Raw genomic sequence first — 558 nt, 5'->3', positions numbered from 1 at the left:
ACATGGAAAAATGCGAGACCCACGGTTATAAGTGGGAATTTAACACTTCATTAGCCCCAAAGCACTGAACATATTCAGCAAATGGCGTACACACGGATGGAACCACGTACAACAGGCCATACAGTAACATACAGCGGCCTCTTCTATAGGGTAACATGCTAGCGGAAGCAACCAATTACTGCCGTCACAAAAGGGGGAGTCAGAGTGATTGTATAGGAGACGTAATGGACTGTACCATTGGTACCACACTGCTCCACTGTAAACAACCTGCCATTGTGTCAGGCTCTAGTCCCATTTTGAATCCCGTCACTGCAGATACAAAACTAGTTTACAGATTCTGCTGTTTTGGCGCAGTTAGTAATCTTAAATTATATATATATATATATATATATATATATATATATATATATATATATATAATACAAATAATACTTGTTTGAATGTTTTCAAGCATCTTGTCTGACCTAAACATAATCCTATTTATGTTCCTAATTTAGCGAGATACATTTCTCGTGGCCAATTGTTGGTTGCTTACATAAGTTGACACGCGAGAACAAT

This window comes from Micromesistius poutassou (assembly GCF_964030765.1).
Source record: "Micromesistius poutassou genome assembly, chromosome: 2".
Classification (NCBI taxonomy): domain Eukaryota; kingdom Metazoa; phylum Chordata; class Actinopteri; order Gadiformes; family Gadidae; genus Micromesistius; species Micromesistius poutassou.
Note: the sequence above shows the minus strand (reverse complement) of the source record.